This window comes from Phyllobates terribilis, unplaced genomic scaffold (assembly GCF_046119375.1).
Source record: "Phyllobates terribilis strain yellow unplaced genomic scaffold, ASM4611937v1 Scaffold_3__8_contigs__length_932513732, whole genome shotgun sequence".
NCBI lineage: Eukaryota > Metazoa > Chordata > Amphibia > Anura > Dendrobatidae > Phyllobates > Phyllobates terribilis.
In genome coordinates, this window is record NW_027362763.1 from 241,597,359 (window position 1) to 241,617,647 (window position 20,289).

Genomic DNA, 20,289 nt, shown 5'->3' on the forward strand with positions numbered 1-20,289 from the left:
CGTGGAGCGAAGTCTCTGTCTAGCTAGGGAAAGACAAGAGAAAACTTACAACCAGTATGCTCCCGCTGTTCCCTTGGTACCCGGAGAGCAGGTCTTGAAGAGGAAAAGACGGCTCCACAAGTTGGACGACCAGTGGGAGAAGGACCCGTACATCGTACTGCCCTCAAGCCACGACAACCCGAAGGTCTGTACCATCAGTAAAGACGGAGGGGAAACCACAACCATTGTATCCCGGGATCACCTGAAGAAGTGTCCCGAACAGCTACGGAATCCTGAAGAGGAACAAGAAGACCCTTGACCCGTAGAGGAAAGGGAAGATGTGGTTAGTACTGTGATCGGAGACTTCCCTCGGTCCTGGACTCAAGTCAATGGTGCAGTTGTGGTACCCGTCCTCACGTTCCTCCAACCAGCATCCCAAGTACTCACGGAGCAACCGGTAGAGCTGGAAGAACAGCCGGTCCAGGAGGCAGAAGACTCCACACAAGCAGATCAGGAGGATCAACCCTCTGCTTATAGTGAGCCTGCCATACCCCTAGTGAGCCAAAGAGCCTGTAGACAGCTGCCCAGTTTACCCTTGACAGCTCCTACACCCTGTAGTTCAGGGCCAGACAGTCAGCTCCGTAGGTCCACTAGGGCCACTAAAGGCCAGCTACCCGCACGTTGGAGAATTTGAAGTGTTTAAATTGTTTTATTTGTGGTCACCTGTCTGTTACTTGTAAATAATTATGTGTTTCTAGTTATTTTTAGGAGTCCTTGGTGGATTTACCGGGAATCCTTGTACAATTGGTTGGAGCGTAACTTAGGAATGGACTAAAGACTGTTAAGGACTCGGGGCAGGACAGACCCCTACCTGGTTACGTCTCCCTGTTTTGGTGAAATGGACACCTTGCTTTTCTTCAAAAACTGCACCCGGTTGCGGACATGCCGTGACCATTCTAATATGTTTTTTTTTCTATTGTACCATTTCTGTTTGTATTGGTTATGTTTTTCTAAAATATGTTTAGTCCCGGAGTACTAAATTTCACTAGGGGGGAATGTGGCACCCCAGGGGTCTGGTTTCCACAGTAACAGCAGTGTTATGTCTGAGAGCAGGTGGGAGGTCTCTTGGTCAGGAATCCTATGCATGCCACACCTCCTGCCCGGTCCTGGGAGGGGAAGGACTTCCCCTATATAAACCTGGGGCTGAGGCAGGGTTAGAGAAGAAGAATAGAGAGAAGAAGAGAAGCAGTGATAGTAAAGAAAGATCAGGAGCTCTGTGGGAGTCGTGCTAAGAGGAGATCAGGGCTGGAAGCTGTAGAGCTCGCCCTGATTGAAGATTTCTTACCGGACCCGGAGTCCGAGGCTGTGGGGACTAACTCCTACCCAGCAGCAGAAACCGACCGGCAGGGGATTTCAGGTCCTCTGGCCCAGAAACCCGAAGGCTCGGTCACACGTGTGGGACCAGCACCGCCGTCGTGGAGCGGAAGCTACTAGAAGGCCCCGAGTCACCGGCCATACGGGTGAGCACCACACGGTACACTCAGGGACGTGGGCTACCTTTACCCGCCTCTAGCAAGGTAGCCAGAAGAGTACAATTAGTTGGGGAGGCCTACAACTCCGCCTGGCCAAGGGGGATCCCATCTGCTCAAGGACTGACCAGGCCCCGACCGCTAGCCAGTACTCCGGGAGGGTCTATCTTTGTCACCAGTAAAGACCCTGAACTACACCGTATCGTCTCTGAGTGATTCCTGCTACCCCCATCATCCACGTCGGCTGCCCTGAGGCCATACCCCTCCCGTTGGGGGTTATACCATCCACGCTGCACCATCCTCCCACCGGCCTCAGCGGTTTGCCCTGCAGCGGCAGCTCCATAGCTGCATTCAACGGGTGGCGTAGTCGTTCTACATCTACTGCTAATATACCGCCACTTAGTCTGACTCCCTGGGCACGGACCGGGTCACCGCCACGAGACTACTACCCCTATCAGATCCGGGTCCGGGTAGTCCCTGCGTGCGCAACGCTGCATCTCATAGGCCCAGGGCGCGTCATATACATCTGTGTATAATGACCTCCCTCTAGAGGCAGCTGCAGGTAAATATAATTATAACATTGGTCACATAGGACAGATTTGCCAGAGGCAGGCATGGCATGGGATTTTTTTTAATCTGTAGAGGAAATTATATCAAACAGTTGATTTTTTTTGTTTTTACGTGAGCATGTGAATGAGAAATAAAACGGCAAAATGTCAGCGAATTCTGGCATAACTTAAATTAAAAATTAGAGGTTAAAAATTTAAATTAAGATGTTTAAAATGGAGAAACCCCCTCTTCTTCCTAAAAAAAAAAAACATCCCACGCAAAATACATAAGCAAAGCTACCTGACAAAATATAATGGACAGGACAGAGGTTGTGGAACGTATGATCTGTTTGCTGTGTATGACATCAGTTTCAATGAAGAAGAGGAAAAGTAAGAACAATGGTAAGTGCCTCTTAAATGTAAATTCTACAGAAATACACCTACGTTCCAGTCCTTACGCTGATTATCTTTGTAAAAGCAAAGACACAAGCAGAAGTATCTTCCAATAGAAGTGGACTAACAAAGCAAGCCCCTATTGTGAGAGATATGTAAGCATCCTGCTGGCTGCGTCACTCTTTATTCATCCAGATGAGTGTTCCCGAACTGCAATCCTCAGATACCACCAAGAGGTCATGTTCTTAAGATTTCTTAAGTATGATTATTTTCAATGCACCAGGCATTACTGGAGATGTCCTTTCCTATGGGAGATCTCCACAGCAGGACCTGGTGACGGTGATTGAGGATGGACACTGAGAGACAATGGTCTACATTACAACTACTGCATATAACAATGCAGCATGCAAACATGATAGCACTAATGTCACTATGCTTCAAGTCAGCATTAAACATAATAAATGGCAACAAGCAGCAGCACAAGAACAATAGATTGGCAGCAGAGCAGCATACCTTGATGGATGGCTGGTGTGGAATGGAAAAAATGTAGTCGTACATTTAAGTCATGCACTGAGCTGTCAAAAGACGACCTATCTTCTGGCTTGAACTTGGGAGGAAGGTGCAGCTAAGGGTTGTGTATTAATTATATTACATGGGAACTTTGTCCTGTGGACCAACCTAAGCAGGGCGTGATCGTCTGATCTATTATTGCCTTACAGTATCTGCAGGGAAATATGAAATTGAAACAAAGATTTCATTTTATTCTGGTACTAAGCTGGCACCAGATTTGCATCTCCACTGACTGACAAGCCATACTTATACCATGGAAGGAAGGGTAAAACAATTTGTCCACATTGACATTACTGCATGTGGGTTGCAACCAGGGAAGATCAGAAGTAAAGCACAATAAAATGCCCGGAGCATACCTTTTTAACAATATATATTATATTGTATTTGGTATATTTTATTTACAATTACAATTCCAAAAAAGGTTGGGACTGTAGTGTCGGCGTCTCTGCCTTCTGCCTGACAGAGACACTGATCTACTCACTGCCGCGGTTCCGGTCCGGCGTCCCCTGCTCCTCCCGCTGTCCTCTTCGCGGCGTCTGACCGGGGTGTGCGCACTGCGCGTGGATCCCCAGCCTCTGTTCTTAGGGCACGCGCTCCCTTCCGCTTAAAGGGGACGCGCGTGCCGTCCTAAAAGTCCCCAGCCAATGGCTGGAGGGCTGCCCCAACTTTAGGCACCTCCTCCATAATGGAGGTGCCTGTGCAAAGTTGTTGTTTGTGTGTTAACACTCTCTTCAGCCCTCAGGTTCCCGTGCCCGCCAGCCTGTCTATCAGCCATGCCCGCCAGCCTCTCTATCAGCCGTGCCCACCAGCCTGTCTATCTGCCATATCCGCCTGCCTGCCTACCCGCATCACCTGCCTGTCTGCCAGCCGTGCTCACCAGCTGTGACTGTCGGCTTCGGCCATCAGTCCCGTGGGAGTCGCCTGCTCTCACACGAGGTTGGTCCTAGAGTGGCACCTGGTTCACCTTCATGGTCCCTCCTTGGTTCACGGAGTCGACTAAGCCGCCGTGTGGCCAGGGTCGGTCCGGGTAGACAGTTACGCCCCTCTGGTCCCTCCTTGTATCACAGCACAGTGGTTCCACCACCCAGATCCATAACAGTTTGCACAGGCCATGGAATCCAGTGGCTCCCAGGCTCCTTCACTCTCAGAACTGTACCAAGAGGTCTCTCGGCAGAGATCCCAACAGGATACTATCCTGTCCTATTTGCAGACAGTCAACTTCCGCCTGGATGCGCTGTCCACCCCGACTGTGTATGCCTCTAACCAAGCGGCACCCGTTCCGGTGGCACCTCAACCCTGTGGCGCTGTGGCACCCGGCTTAGGACCCCGGCTATCTGCTCCTCCACGTTTTGGTGGTGATCCTGCCCAATGTTGGGGCTTCATTAATCAGTGCACGCTGCACTTTGAGCTCCTGGAGCACCAGTTCGCCTCCGACCGGGCCAAGGTGGCATTCATCATGTCTCATCTCACCAGAGAGGCGTTGGCATGGCTTAACCCTCTGTGGGAGAGAGGGGATCCTCTGGTGTCAAACCTCCAGTCTTTCCTCGTGGCTTTCCGGGAGGTGTTCGATGAGCCCGGACGATAATTTTCGACTGCCTCCTCTCTTCTCCAACTCCGCCAAGGGAGTCTCTCCGTGGGTCAGTATGCCATGCGTTTCCGCACCCTCGCATCTGAACTTGCCTGGAACAATGAGGCTCTGGTGTCCATCTTTTGGGAGGGCCTTTCCAGACGGATCAAGGATTAGCTAGCCAGTCGTGACATACCTCCCTCTCTGGACGACCTGGCTACACGGATCGACATCCGTTTTCAGGAGCGTTCAAAGGAGGCGACCTGTGAGAGAAGATCCCTGCGCCTTGCACCAACCTTACAAAGGCCGGTCTCACAATCAACATTCCCCCTGGTTTCTTCTCCAGAGGCTATGCAAATAGATCAAGTTAAGATGGTCAAGTCTCGCCTCGCTGAGGGGAGTTGCTTCTACTGTCGCAGTATAGAGCATCTTATCCGCTCCTGTCCGGTGAGACTGGGAAACTCCAGTGTCTAGGACCGCTTGGAGAGGTCGTCCTAGGCAAAAGTTCTTCCTCTCCGCCCTTGACTCTGTCCGTGTCGGTTGGTTACCAGTGATAAGACCCGCTTCTTCGAGACTGCCTATCTGGATTCTGGAGCCGCTGGGAACCTCATTCAGCAGGCTGTTGTGGAGCAATATCAGATTCCTACCATATGTCTGGCTGTTCCTTTAGCGGTTTCCTACGTGGATAGAAAGCTTCTCTCTGAGACCATCTTGTTTGTCGCTGTAACTCTTCAGGTGGGAATGCTACATTCGGAGAAGATCTCCTTCTACGTGCTGTCCGGTCTCTCTCATCCCCTCTTGCTTGGCCTACCTTGGTTACAGAGACACGAGCTCATCCTGAATTGGAACTCGGGTGAGGTGCTCCGCTGGGGTCAGGAATATCATAAGTCCTGTCTGGTTCCTGTTCGTCCTGCTTGACCTCCGTCTACTCTAGCTAACCTACCTGGCCTGCCGGCACCCTACTGGTCATATGCGGACATGATTGCCCCATCAACCTAATACCTGGTGCTTCACCTCCTCGCGCGCAAATCTACCCATTGTCGCTGGCCGAGACCAGTGCTATGTCTGAGTACATAGAAGAGAATCTTGCTAGGGGATTTATCCAGAAATCCATCTCTCCCGCTGGAGCAGGATTCTTCTTCGTCAAAAAGAAAGATGGCTCTCTTTGTCCATGTATCGACAATAGGGGCCTAAACCAGATTATCATCAAAAATAAGTACCCCCTGCCTCTCATCTCGGAACTGTTTGACCGCCTAAAAGGCACGAAGATCTTTACTAAGCTCGACCTTCGTGGGGCGTACAATCTGGTCCGGATTCGTCAGAGAGACGAGTGGAAGACGGCATTCAACACTTGGGATGGTCACTATGAGTAGAATCATAGAATCATAGAATGGTAGAGTTGGAAGGGACCTCCTGGGTCATCTGGTCCAACCCCCTGCTCAAAGCAGGATTCACTAGATCATCTCAGACAGATGTCTGTCCAGCCTCTGTTTGAAGACGTCCATTGAAGGGGAACTCACCACCTCTCGTGGCAGCCTGTTCCACTCATTAATCACCCTAACTGTCAAAAAGTTTTTTCTAATATCTAATCTGTGTCTCCTCCCATTTAGTTTCAGCCCATTGCTTCTAGTCTTTCCTTGTGCAAATGAGAATAAAGATGATCCTTCTACAATGTGACAGCCCTTGACATATTTGTAGACAGCTATTAAGTCTCCTCTCAGTCTTCTTTTTTGCAAGCTAAACATTCCCAAATCCTGCAACCGTTCCTCATAGGACATGGTTTGCAGACCAGTCACCATTCTGGTCGCTCTTCTCTGAACTTGCTCCAGTTTGTCTATGTCTTTTTTAAAATGTGGTGCCCAAAACTGTACACAGTATTCCAGATGAGGTCTGACCAAAGAGGAGTAAAGACCGATAATGACTTCACGTGATCTAGACTGTATGCTTCTGTTAATACATCCCAGAATTGTATTTGCCTTTTTTGCTGCTGCATCACACTGTTGACTCATGTTCAGTCTATGATCTATTAGTATACCTAAGTCTTTTTCACATGTACTGTTGCTTAGCTCTATTCCTCCCATTCTGTATATGCTTTTTTCATTTTTATTGCCCAGATGTAGTACTTTGCATTTTTCCCTCTTAAAAACCATTCTGTTGGTTGCTGCCCACTGCTCCAGTTTATTTAGGTCTTTTTGAATCCTCTCTCTCTCTTCTCTAGTATTAGCTATCCCTCCTAGCTTTGTGTCATCTGCAAATTTAATCAGCTTACCCTCAATTCCTTCATCTAAATCATTGATAAAGATGTTGAACAATACAGGTCCCAGGACGGAGCCCTGAGGTACCCCACTTGAGACATTCATCCAGCTGGATGTGAAGCCATTTACAACCACCCTTTGAGTCCGATCACTAAGCCAGTTATGAATCCACCTAACAGTTGCCTGGTCCATTGCATACTTGCCCTTCGGTCTCTGTAATGCTCCAGCCATCTTCCAGGAGTTAGTGAACGACATCTTCCGAGATCTCCTGTATTCCTGCGTGGTGGTGTATCTGGACGATATCTTGGTGTTCTCTCCTGATCTGCCCTCTCATCGGAGGGATGTTCATCAGGTACTGCTGAGGCTCCGCAAGAATCGCCTGTATGCTAAGTACGAGAAATGCGTCTTTGAGCAGGCCTCCCTACCATTTTTGGGGTATATCATCTCTGAGACCGGACTGCGGATGGATCCTGAGAAGGTGTCTGCCGTCTGAAAGTGGCCCCGACCTGAGGGGTTGAAGGCTATTCAGCGGTTTCTGGGATTCGCTAACTATTACCACCTTTTCATTCCTCATTTCTCCTCCTGGACTGCTCCCATCTCTGCTCTCACCCGTAAAGGGGCAAATCCAAGGGAATGGACCTCCAAGGTGGAAAGTGCCTTTGTCTCTCTTAAGCAAGCCTTCTCCTCCGCTCCAGTGCTACATTGTTCAGATTGCAATAAACAGTTCTTCTTGGAGGTTGATGCCTCTTCCCCCGGGGCCGGAGCAGTGCTCACCCAGAAATCCTCGTCCGGGCGAATAGTGTCCTGCGGCTCCTTCTCCAAACTCTTTTCTCCGTCCGAGCACAATTACTCCATAGGGGATCGAGAACTACTGGCCATCAAATTAGAGCTGGAGGAGTGGCACTACCTGCTTGAAGGGGACCTCCATTTGGTGGTCATCTACACTGACCATAAAAACCTCGCTTACTTGCAGACCGCCCAAAGACTAAATCCGCGTCAGGCCAGATGGTCTCTGTTCTTTGCCCGTTTCAGCTTTACGCTCCATTACCACCCGGCAGACAAGAATATTAAAGCTGATGCCCTATCCCGCTCTTTCCTGTCTACCGACCAAGAGGAGGAGCCTCTACACATCATTGATCCCTCCAGAGTAATGTCAGTTGCTCCGTTTGACCAGTCTCATCTCCCTCCTGGTAAAACCTTTGTGGCAGCTCAGGATCGGAAGAGGGTCTTACTCTGGGGTCATTCGTCTAAACTGGCTGGTCATGCCGGTCAAAGTAAGACGTTTCTGCTTATTGCCCGACATTATTGGTGGCCCGACCTGCGCAAGGATGTTGTGGAGTTTGTTGCGGCTTGTTCCTCCTGTGCCCGTAACAAGATACCTAGGCACCTTCCAGCTGGTCGTCTTCTTCCTTTTCCTGTGCCTTCTGCTCCTTGGCAACACATTGCTATGGACTTCATCACTGATCTTCCGGTATCTGCTGGTTCTACTATCATATGGGTGGTCGCTGACCGCTTCTCCAAGATGGCTCACTTCATTCCTTTGCCTGGTCTTCCGTCCGCACCTGTGCTGGCTAAGGACTTCATCTGTCACATCTTTCGTCTCCATGGCTTACCCCTCCATATTGTCTCGGATAGAGGAGTTCAGTTCACTTCTCACTTCTGGAGAGCCATGTGCAAGTTGCTGGATATCACTTTGTACTTTTCTTCAGCCTATCATTGTAACGGGTCTGGGAGGTGGAACCTCTGAGCAACGATACAAAGGGGCAGTCCTTGTAAGGAAGCGGGTGGCTCCCAGGGTAGGCGGGCAGGTAGTCACGGCAAGTGACGGGGACAGTCTCTGGGTAGAAGGGCAGGAGGTCACGGCAAGTGACGGGGACAGTCTCTGGGTAGAAGGGCAGGTGGTCACAGCAGGTGACGGCAGAGCCTCCAGGTAGGCTAGCAGGCAGGTAGCAGGCGGATGCTCCCAGGTGAGCGGGTAAGAGTCTCTGGTCAGGCAGGTGGTCACAGCACGTGACGGCAGAGCCTCCAGGTAGGCTAGCAGGCAGGTAGCAGGCGGACGCTCCCAGGTGAGCGGGTAAGAGTCTCTGGACAGGCAGGTGGTCACAGCACGTGACGGCAGAGCGTCCAGGTAGGCTAGCAGGCAGGTAGCAGATGAGCGCTCCCAGGTGAGCGGGCAATCAGATCCATAGACAGACTGGCAGGGCTGGTAGGCAGACTGTCGGACCGCAGGATTGCAAGTATATAGACAAGTAACAGGCAGGTATCAAGCAGGATTCTGGCAGGTAACTGGCAGGTATCTGGTAACGGGACCTGAGGGCTGAAGCAGAGTGATAGGCTATGCAACAACATTGCTCGGGCACCTCCATTTTGGAGGAGGTGCCTTATATATGGTGAGGTCCTCCGTCCATTGGCCGGGGACTCCTTAGGACGGCGCGCGCGGCCCCTTTAAGAGAGGGGGAGCGCGCGCGCCCTAAGCACAGTGGCCGGGAAGCAGCGCGCGCTGCCAGCAGAGCGGGAGGAAGACGCCGGGCACGGAGCGGAGAGGTGAGGGGAACAGCGTCCCTGCCTAGCAGGAGGCAGGGACGCCGACGCTACAGTCATCCTCAGTCCAATGGTCAGGTGGAACGTTTTAAGCAGATCCTCACCAGTTTTCTTTGGCACTCTGTCAACTCTCACCATAGTGATTGGGTAGAACTTTTGCCTTGGCCGAGTTTTCTTATAACAACCATGTGAGTGAGTCCTCTGCTAAGCCTCCGTTTTTTGTGGTTTATGGTCAACACCCCCGAATTCCGTTTCCCGTCTCTTCTTCAGTGGACAATCCTGCCACAGAGTCTTTTCAGTGATTTGGGAATACCAATCTGCGCTTCTACAGTCCTCTGAGCGGATGAAGAGACACGTTGATAATAGACGTCTGGATCCGCCTCTTTTCCGTCCGGGAGACAAGGTCTGGTTTTCCCCTAATCATGTTCGCCTCAAGATGCCTTCTTACAAGTTGGGTCCTCGATTCATTGGTCCGTTCGAGATTCTGAGCAAAATTAATCCGGTGGCGTACAAGTTGAAACTACCTGCCTCATTACGGATCCCCAACTCCTTCCATGTATCACTCCTCAAGCCTGTTGTCTTCAATCCTTTCTTTGATGATCTGGGTTCCGCTCCAGTTCCAGTCAGCGCTGAGGACGTTTTTGAGGTAGAGAACATTCTGGCTACCAAGAGGGTAAGAGGAAAAATCTTTTTTCTTGTAGATTGGAAGGGATTTGGCCCTGAGGAGAGGTCATTGAAGCCTAGGGAGAACATACATGCTCCTCTTCTTCTTGATAAGTTTCTTGTGGGCTTGAAGAGAAGGGGGCATAAAGGGGGGGGGGGTACTGTAGCGTCGGCGTCTCAGCCTCCTGTCCAACAGAGAGGCCGATCTACTCACCGCCGCGACTCTGGTCCGGCGTCCCCTGCTCCTCCCCCTGTCCTCTTCGTGGCGTCTGACCAGGGTGCGCACACTGCGCGTGGATCCTCAGCCTCTGTTCTTAGGGCACGCGCGCGCTCCCTTCCTCTTAAAGGGGACGCGCGCGCAGTCCTAAAAGTCCCCAGCCAATGGCTGGAGGGCTGCCCCTACTGTGCAAAGTTGTTGTTTGTGTGTTAACACTCTCTTCAGCCCTCAGGTTCCCGTGCCCGCCAGCCTGTCTATCTGCCATGTCCGCCTGCCTGTTTACCCGCATCACCTGCCTGTCTGCCAGCCGTGCTCACCAGCTGTGCCTGTCGGCTTCGGCCATCAGTCCCGTGGGAGTTGCCAGCTCTCACACGAGGTCGGTCCCAGAGTGGCACCTGGTTCACCTTCCCGGTCCCTCCTTGGTTCACGGAGTCGACTAAGCCGCCGTGTGGCCAGGGTGTCGGTCCGGGTAGGCACTTAGTTACGCCCCTCTAGTCCCTCCTTGTATCACAATACAGAGGTTCCCCCACCCGGATCCGTAACAGAGACACTGTGTAAAATGTAAAAAAAACAAGAATGCAGTGATCTGGAAATCTCTTATTGAAATATTTTATCCACAACAGAACATAAAGCACAGTTCAAAAGGTGAATGTTGCACATTTTTCCATTTCATTTGAAAAAAATTAACTCATTTAGAAATTGATGGCAACAACACATCTCGGAAAAGTCGCAACAGGGCCCTGTGTACCATTGTGTAGTATCCCCTCTTCTTTTTACAACAGTCGGTAATATCTGGAAAGTGAGGAGACCAATTGCTGGAGTTTGGGAGAGGAATATTGTCCCATTCTTGTCTGATGTAGGATTCTAGCTGCTCCTGCTTCTTCATTGCAGCATTTTTCATTTCGTAATGCGCCAAATGTTTTCTGTTGGTGAGAGTTTTGAACTGTAAGCGGCCAGTTCATCACCTGAACTCTTCTTCTGTGAAGCCATGATGTTGTGATGGATGCATTATGTAGTTTAGCATTGTTCTGCTGAAATATGCGAGGCCTTTCGTAAAATAGATGTTGTCTGGATGCAGCATAAGTGACTTAGTTGAAAATTGACCCTCCAAATGTTTTTCATTAGAAACACTTACTTTTCCAGCCTTCTGTTAACTGTCTCAACTTTTCTGAGATGTGTTTCTGCCATAAATTTATAAATAAGTAAATTTTTTCAAATAAAATGGAAAAATGACTAACTTTCAGCTTCTGATCTGTGTCCTAAAATATGGCTAAAAGAAATTTCAAATCATTGCATTCTTGTTTTCTTTACATTTTACACAAAAATGCACACATTTAACATCGTTGACCATATATCATTTCACATGAATGGAATCTATGACAATAATATTGTGAGCCTTGTAAAAGTAGAGAAATTGATGTCAACAGCAAAAGTACATTATTCACAAATTTCACAATGCAAAATGTTGTTTTTTTTAAGCTAAAAGAGGAAAACCTCACTTCTGGACAACCTCTTAAATTCTGTATTCCCCAGTGTGAAATAAAAGTAACAACTCCCACACCTGGTCTTCCAGCGGTAGCATGATACTGTCATGGCAAGAGAGCACTTGTTAACATGTACAACTGAAACTCACTCAGCTTTTATGCACACACACTGATTACAAGTAAACAGGTCACAGGTGAGGATGTTACCTTTAGTAGCCATTGAGGCTATGTGCCCACGATGCAGAAATGAAGCAGAAAATTTCTGCAGCATTTCTGCATCTCCCTGGCAGAAAAAAACGCATGCAGATTGTGCATGCGTTTTTCCTGCAGAATACATGCGGATCCACATGCGGGTTCACATGCGTTTCCGCATGCAGATTGACAAGCACTTTCCAGGCGATAGCATCACTTGGAAAGTGCTTGACAACTAGGTCACACTGTATAAATCCATGCAAACAGCATGGATTTATACAGTGTGACCGTAAAAATTAAAACAAATAAAGCTATACTCACCCCCGAGGCCCGGCTTGGCTGCAGCGCTCGTTCCTGTCTGGTTCCCGGCTGCCGGCATATCGCAAGACAGAGCGGTGACGGGCCTGCGGTCACATGACTGTGACGTCACCGCAGGTCCTCAAGCGATGCCGGCATTCAGAGAGAAGCCGCCGGACAGGTGAATATAAACTTTATTTGTTATTTTATTCTTTTTTTACAGGTACAATGGTACCCAGGTCTGGATGAGAGTCTCCTCTCCTCCAGAACTGGGTACCATCCGCACATAGAGACGCATAGAAGCCGCTTGTACAAATGTACAGTCGCGGTTTCTGTGCGTCTCAATGCAAGTCAATGGCGGGAGTTCCGCTGCACTTCCGCAAAATTAAATGACATGCTGCGGATTTTTGTACGCAGCATAAACGCTGCGGAAAAATCCGCAGCATGTGCATAGAACATACGGAATCCCCTTGGGGACCATGGGGTGCGGATTACCTAGCGTTTTACAAGCGTTTCCGCTGCAGAAATTCCGCAGCATAAACACTTGAAAAACGCTACGTGGGCACACAGCCTCAAACTCATTTGTGTCAAATTCTGTGCATGTTATCAGGCCAAAATCACCAGGGTATGTGAACTTTTGATCAGGGTCATTTGGATGTTTTTGGTTGTCATTAAGATTTAAAAAGAGAAAACACAGTAGTTTGACAATAAATGGCTTCACCCAACCAATAACCATGAGTGGAGAAAAAGTTTTTTTGTTATCATTCATATTGTCTGAAACAAGGCCAAGAAAGGAAAAATTCTGGGTATATAAACTTTTGAGCAAAACTGTATTATATAATATATATCCCTCTTGATTATGGCTGGCCGTTTACATATAGGCTGTGTGCCCACGATGCGGTTTTTAAGCGTTTCCGCAGCAGCAATTCCGCTGCAGAAACGCTTAAAAAACACTTGGTAGAAGGCCTGCCATGTTCCCCAATGATAATCCGCATGTGCTGTGCACATGCTGCGGAAATTTCCGCTGCGGATTATCATTGCGGAAAAAAACGCAGCACTACCAATTATTTTGCGAAAGCGCTGTGTTTTCGCCGCCACTGATTGCATTGGAACGCATGTCGTCCGCATCACTGCATCTGTACATGCGGAATCCAAGCGTTTCAATGTGCGGATGGTACCCGGGTATAGACAGGAGACTCTCCTCCAGACCCGGGTACCATAGAACCTGTAAAAAAAAAAGAATAAAATAAAAAATAAAGATTATATTTACCTTCTGATGGCCCCCGGTGTGCTTGTCTTCGCTTGCCGGCAGATCGCGGTGGACTGAAGGACCTGCGCTGACGTCATTTAGTCATGTGACGGCTCACGCGACTGCTGACGTCGGCAGGTCCTTCAGTGTAAAGTGATCTGCCGGCAAGCCAGGACGGATGGAATAAAGACTCCGGGGGCCATCAGAAGGTAAGTATAGATTTATTTTTTTATTTTTTAACCATTCTTTGGGGTCACACTATATAAATCCATGCCGTTTACATGGATTTATATAGTGTGACCAAGTTGTCAAGCACTTTCCAAGTGATGCTAAACTCGCTTGGAAAGCGCTTGTCAACCCGCATGCGGAAATGCATGTGAAGAACGCTTCACATCCGCATGTCCCTGGCAGGAAAACGCATGTACAATCCACATGTACAATCCGCATGCGTTTTTTCTGCACTAGTGTTGAGCGAGCATGCTCGACACTGCTCAGTACTCGCCCGAGCATCTCACTACTCGGGATGTTCGGCGAGCACCGAGTATTTCCGGGTTACTCGGGCGGGAGCTCGGGTCTCCGCCCTGCATGTTTGGCGCTTTTTACAGAGCCAATGAACATGCAGGGATTGCCAGCCAGTCACTGTAATGCCGCAGCCATGTTGGTTGTGGGCATTACAGTGATTGGCTGGCCGCACAGCGTCACCTCGAGTGTTTAAAACCAGGCGCTGCCATCTTGGACACAGTCGCTCCAGATCAGACAGTGTAGGGAGAGTGCTGCTGAGCTAGGGAGAGATTTATACTGCGAAATAGGTAGTGTAGGGTCTCTAAAGCCTGCAAAATCAAACAAACAGTCCTTCTTAGGACTAATATTCATCCCAGATATCAGGCAGGCAGGCTGTATAGGAGACGCAGTGGTTATACCAACAAACACTGCATTACAGCCCTGTGTGCTGCTGCTGCTCAATTGCCCCAGGTCTCAGGGGCCAGGAAAAATCCTTTTTTTTTTCATCTAAATCCTCTTTCCTCTTTTTTTTTTTTTCCCCCAGTCAGACTGTACAAATACCCATCTTATTAACCTTTTGGTATCCCCCCCCCCCCAAAAAAAAAAAAAAAAATTGAGTGTGTCTGTGAGTGTTCAGACACAAATGTATCTGTTTAAAAGAGTCTGGTTTCGGCCAGATAACTAGAACTGCGGTTCAGATCTCTGTATTATCCACTTTTTTGTTTTTTTTCCATAAAAAAAACCAGTTTGAGTGTCTCGCTGACTGTTCAGACACAAATATATCTGTTTAAAAGATTCTGGTGTAGGCCAGAGAAATAGAACTGTGGTTTTCCTCTTCCATGGTTCGAATCTGTGTGTAATCCACCTTTTTGCCTTTTTTACATAAAAAAAAACGTTTCAGTGTCTTGCTGACTGTTCAGACACAAATATATCTGTTTAAAAGATTCTGGTGTAGGCCAGAGAACTAAACTGCGGTTTTCCTCTTCCACGGTTCAAATCTGGGTGTAATCCACCTTTTTGCATAAAAAAAAACGTTTCAGTGTCTCGTTGACTGTTCAGACACAAATAGATCTGTTTAAAAGAGTCTGGTGTAGGCCGGATAACTAGAACTGTGGTTTTCCTCTTCTACGGTTCAAATCTGGGTGTAATCCACCTTTTTGCCTTTTTTACATAAAAAAAACCTTTTTAGTGTCTCGCTGACTGTTCAGACACAAATATATCTGTTTAAAAGATTCTGGTGTAGGCCAGTGAACTAAAATTGTGGTTTTCCTCTTCCACGGTTCAAATCTGGGTGTAATCCACCTTTTTGCATTAAAAAAAAAAACGTTTCAGTGTCTCGCTGACTGTTCAGACACAAATATATCTGTTTAAAAGATTCTGGTGTAGGCCAGAGAAATAGTACTGTGGTTTTCCTCTTCCATGGTTCAAATCTGGGAGTAATACACCTTTTTGTCTTTTTTACATAAAAAAAAAACATTTCACTGTCTCGCTGACTGTTCAGACACAAATATATCTGTTTAAAAGATTCTGGTGTAGGCCAAAGAAATAGAACTGTGATTTTCCTCTTCCACGGTTCAAATCTGGGTGTAATCCATCTTTTTGCCTTTTTTACATAAAAAAAAAAAACATTTCACTGTCTCGCTGACTGTTCAGACACAAATATATCTGTTTAAAAGATTCTGGTGTAGGCCAGAGAAATAGAACTGTGGTTTTCCTCTTCCATGGTTCAAATCTGGGTGTAATCCACCTTTTTCCATAAAAAAAACAGTTTGAGTGTCTCGCTGACTGTTCAGACACAAATATATCTGTTTAAAAGATTCTGGTGTAGGCCAAAGAAATAGAACTGTGATTTTCCTCTTCCACGGTTCAAATCTGGGTGTAATCCACCTTTTTGCATAAAAAAAAAACAGTTTGAATATCTCGCTGACTGTTCAGACACAAATATATATCTGTTTAAAAGATTCCGGTGTAGGCCAGAGAAACAGAACTGTGGTTTTCCTCTTCCACGGTTCTAATCTCCTTTTTATTACCCTTTTGCCATTGATAGTGAGAGTGTAAGCTATTTTACTTCATTTACAATGGGCAAGGCGGGTGGCAAGGGACGTGGAACTGGACGTTCAGGTGATGGTGCGTGCAGAGGATGGGGCCGTGGCCAAGGTGAAAATGTGCCACAACCAACAGCCACATCTTCTCGCTCTCAGTTCTTGACCGAATTACTAGGGAAGCACACAACACCACTATTGCGAACTGATCAGTGTGAACAGGTTATTAATTGGATAGCAGATAATACTTCCAGTCACCTGGGCACCACCACCTCCGGTCTGTCTTCCACATGGTCAAGTGTTAGTAGCCGTGAGTCTCGACTGCATACTCCTCACCCTGATGCTCCTTCCTCCCACCATGCCGAGTGTCGTCAGACAGCAGCTGATCCCACAGTTGGACACTCTGAAGAGCTGTTCACTGGTCCATTTCCATATTTGGGCCCCTCGCCTGCTCCGCTTGAAGTGGTGGAAGAGGCGATCCCATGTAGCGATGGCCAAATATTTGAACAGCCACGGCCACAGGAAGGCGACGCTGGCAATTTGTCACAAAAGGTGGACGATGACGAGACACAATTGCCATGAAGTAAGGAGGAGGACCATGGTGCGGAAGTGGAAGAGGAGGAGGTCGTGGATGATCTAGTAACTGACCCAACGTGGCAGGAGGACACGCAGAGAGAGGCCAGCAGCACACAGGGGGAGGGAGGCAGAGTACCCCAACAGGCAGGAAGAAGCAGTGTGGTGTCCGCAGACAGAAGGCGGGCAACCGTTCCCCGTAACACCAACACGAGGGACGTTGCCAGTACAACCGGTAGGTCTTCCAGAGTCTGGAATTTTTTTAAAGACTCTGCTGATAACCCCAAAATGGCCATTTGTACCACCTGCCAGGCCAGCATTTTGGGGTGACAAAACTACCAGCCTGACCACCACCAGCATGATCAGGCACATGTCAGCAAAGTACCCGACATTGTGGGGCGAACCCCAGGGTCCACGACCAGTGTCGATCGGTGTCACCACTGTTTCTTCCGCTGTTGTGTGTGTAAGAGAATCCCCTGTTGTGCGTGCAAGGCAATCCCCTGTCCATACTGCATGCAAAGATGCCCCCTACTCTCAGTCTTCACTTATGGCAGTTTCTCAAGAAACAGCATCAACGTCCACGTCCACGTCCCACCGCAGCGTTCAATTGTCTATATCCCAGACCTCTGAACGAAAGCGCAAATTCGCAGCCAACGCCCCACAGGCCACAGTCCTAAATTCGCACATTTCACGACTGCTTGCGTTGGAAATGCTGCCTTTTAGGCTGGTGGAGACGGAATCCTTCCGCAACCTTATGGCGGAGGCCGTCCCTCGGTACTCAGTCCCCAGCCGACACTATTTTGCCCAGTGTGCCATCCCCGCACTACACAAGCACGTGTCCCAAAACATCTGCCGTGCCCTCAACAACGCAGTTACTGGGAGAGTCCACCTGACGACAGACACGTGGCCAGGGACGGTACATCTCCCTGACGGCACACTGGGTAAACATAGTGGAAGCCGGGACCCAGTCGGACCTTGGGACGGAACACTTCCTCCCCACACCGAGGATTGGGGGCTCTATGTCAGTCAGAGTTGCCTCCACAGTGTACAGCTCCTGCGCATCATCCTCCTCATGTTCAGCCTCCATCTCAGATATCACCACATCAGTTACAAGCTGGAAGCACTGCAGTACCGCCTCAGCCAAGCAGCAACAGGCTGTGATGAAACTCATAAGCTTAGGTGATAAACCTCACACTGCTTGTGAGTTGTGGACAGCTGTGAAAGAGCAGGCAGATCTGTGGCTGAGACCGCTGAACCTACATCCAGGCATGGTCGTGTGAGACAATGGCCGTAACCTGGTGGCGGCTCTGAGACGAGGCGAGATCACACACGTACCATGCCTGGCTCATGTGCTTAACCTCGTGGTTCAGCGGTTTCTTAAATCGTACCCCGAGTTGCCAGATCTGCTTGTCAAAGTACGCCGCCTGACAGCTCATTTTCGGAAGTCGGCTACACCTTCCGGCGCCCTTGCTGTGTTGCAGCAGCGTTTGCAGCTTCCGGCACACCGACTGGTGTGTGATGTCCCCACACGTTGGAACTCTACCCTCCACATGTTGCAAAGGATTTGTGAGCAGAAGAGAGCAGTTGTGGAGTACCAGCTGCAACAAGGCCGTCGATATTCAGATCAGACTCCACACGTAAGACCTCAGGAGTGGACCTGGATGTCTGACATATGTACCATCCTGACAAAATCTGAGGAGTCCACCGAGATGGTGAGTGGCGATGACATCCCACTTGTCTGTCTTTTGCAACGCTCTCTGCAGAGAATTAAAGAGGAGGCATTGCAGCCAGAGTATGATGAGATGGATCAAGAAGCCGTAGCGGGCGATTGCACACAGCCCAGCCTCATCTCATCCCAACGTGAATTGGGGGACAATGAGGGAGAGGAGGAGGAGGAGGAAGAACAGGAGCTGGTATCATGCGCTGTAGACAGTAGTACCTGTACAACTGTCATAAAGTCGGTTCAGCGTGGGTGGCCTGAGGACAGGGGGGAGGAGGAGGAGGAGGAGGAGAGCATGGTCAGTCGTCCTCTTGGTGAGGACACGGAAGTCTTGCCCGTTACCAGTCTGGTACGCATGGCTGACTTTATGTTACGCTGCCTTAACCGTGACCCTCGCGTTGTCAAAATGTTGGGTGACAGTCATTACTGGTTGGTGACACTTTTAGACCCCCGCTACAAGGAGAACTTTCACTCTCTTATTCCTGAGGTGGAGAGGTCTACAAAAATGGGGCAGTACCAGAAGGCCCTTGCTGCAGAACTGTTAAAAAATTCCCATCTGAACACGCTAGCAGCAGAGGTCACAGTTTGTTGCCCAACCAAGGCATACAGGTGAGAGAGATGCAACTCCAATCCAGCAGAAGCAGGAGAGCACTGTCAACATTCTGGAACAGTTTTCTGAGACCCGCCCAGCTTACAGGCCCTGAGGCGCGGGGTACTCTCACAAGGAGTGGAAAGTTTCAAAAGATAGTGAGAGAGTACCTTGTCGACCATACCAGCGTCCTCCGTGATTCCTCTGTGCCTTTTAATTATTGGGTATCCAAGCTGGACACTATGAATGAACTCGCTCTGTACGCCTTGGAGGTCCTGGCCTGCCCTGCCGCTAGCGTGTTATCGGAGCGTGTTTTTAGTGCCGCTGGGGGAATAACTGATAAGTGCACTCGCCTATCAACTGACAATGCTGACAAGCTGACCCTTATCAAAATGAACAAGGGCTGGATTGGGCCAGACTTCTCATCACCACCAAATGACAGCAGAGTAACATAAAGTCAAATCCACTGTGTTATTTCGGGAGGTGTATTCCCATGCACCGCTTCACACCCACACATGGGTATACGCTTCCTCATTTCGGCTATTTTTTGCTATTCTCCTTATCCTCAGCCTCTACCACCACTATACCACCAGGGTGACCATGGTCCATGTTGCCAGCATTGCAAGTTCCTCCGTCCTAATTTTTGGCAGCTTTTGCTTGGAAGGCATAGGCAAAGACTATGGGAGACCCACTCCCCAATAATGGGAATGTTTTTAATATGCTGTACTGCATGGCTCTTGTAAGGGGCATTGCAAGTTCCTCCGCCCTAATTTTTTTTTTTTATCCTCAGCCTCCACCACCACTATACCACCAGGGTGACCGTGGTCCATGTTGCCAGCATTGCAAGTTCCTCCGCCCTAATTTTTGGCAGCTATTGCTTGGAAGGCATAGTCAAAGACTATGGGAGACCCACTCCCCAATAAAGGAATAATGTTTTTAATATGCTGTACTGCATGGCTCTTGTAAGGGGCATTAAAATCGTCTTGTTAAGCTACTGTGACCTCCACGTCTCTTCCAAGGGTCATTGATATTGTCTTTTTATTCCACTGGGACCTCCACGTCTCTTCCAAGGGGCATTGATATTGTCTTTTTATTCCACTGTGACCTCCACGTCTCTTCCAAGGGGCATTGATATTGTCTTTTTATTCCACTGGGACCTCCACCACTCTTCCAAGGGGCATTGATATTGTCTTTTTATTCGACTGTAACCTCCACCACTCTTCCAAGGGGCATTGATATTGTCTTTTTATTCCACTGGGAGCTCCAAGTCTCTTCCAAGGGGCATTAAAACCGTCTTGTTAAACCACTCTGAACTCCACGTCTCTTACAAGGGGCATTAAAATCGTCTTGTTAAACCACTCTGAACTCCACAGCTCTTCC

General features: G+C 48.8%; 1 protein-coding gene across 3 annotated transcripts in view; it reads right to left on the minus strand.

Moving 5' to 3' along the window:
• Positions 1–20,289, minus strand: part of PLS1 (plastin 1) — a 202,112-nt gene that overhangs the window by 136,484 nt on the left and 45,339 nt on the right. The window contains exon 1 of one of the 3 annotated variants that reach the window (XM_073674680.1): positions 2,963–3,111. The exons of 1 other annotated variant lie outside the window; for it this stretch is intronic. The gene's annotated coding sequence lies outside the window, so the exon portion shown is untranslated. Of the gene's footprint in view, positions 1–2,962; positions 3,112–20,289 lie in introns of those variants that run through there. One more of the 3 variants, XM_073674682.1, reaches the window with a different exon arrangement.